Source organism: Elephantulus edwardii, unplaced genomic scaffold, assembly GCF_000299155.1.
Source record: "Elephantulus edwardii isolate Elephantulus edwardi_28Jun2011 unplaced genomic scaffold, EleEdw1.0 scaffold00348, whole genome shotgun sequence".
Lineage (NCBI taxonomy): Eukaryota > Metazoa > Chordata > Mammalia > Macroscelidea > Macroscelididae > Elephantulus > Elephantulus edwardii.
The window spans coordinates 1,196,347-1,197,067 of NW_006400098.1; positions in this window are offsets into that span (position 1 = coordinate 1,196,347).

The window sequence follows — 721 nt, forward strand, 5'->3', positions numbered from 1 at the left end:
AACAACAACAACAACAACAACAACAGCAATTCCCTTACCAAGTTCCTGATGAGAGAACCTGCAGTTTAGGAACAACTTCTTGCCTGAGATTTCATCCTGCAGGGCTCTATGACCGTTCTTTTTTTATGTAGTGGTGAGAATCATGGGTGATAGCACTGGGACCCACCCTTCACTGCTCTTCTCTGTCTTGGGGATCACTGATGACTCCTTAACCATCTGAGATCTTAACCTCTCATACCTTAAACTGATATTAGCTAAGATTGACCTTCAGGGCAAGACGTCACTAGGTTCCACAGACCGTTCTGAAGATTGGGCTTTATGACAGCGCCTTCAGCTGAGAAAACATGAATCTCAGAGAAGAAACATTGCTGCTTCAGGTCATAGTGAAAGGGAGCAGAGAGGAGGGGTGAATTTTTTTTCTTTTTTTCAACACAGTACTAGTCCCATGGGAGACTACAAGGACTTAGGAAGGTCAAGGGAAGAGTGAACCTTTAGCAGAAGAAGGGGAATCTCTTTTGGGAGGAAGGGCACCGAGGAACAGAAGTGGTGACTCAGAACGTTTGGAGGAGGACGAAGAGAAATATATTGTGTTAATTATAGAATCAGGGAAGTCAGTTGGGGGAAGTATGTTGTTGTTGTTATGTGCCGTCGAGTCACTTGCGACTCATAGCGACCCTATGTACAACAGCCCTAAACTCTGCTCTGTCCTGTGCCAATCGCA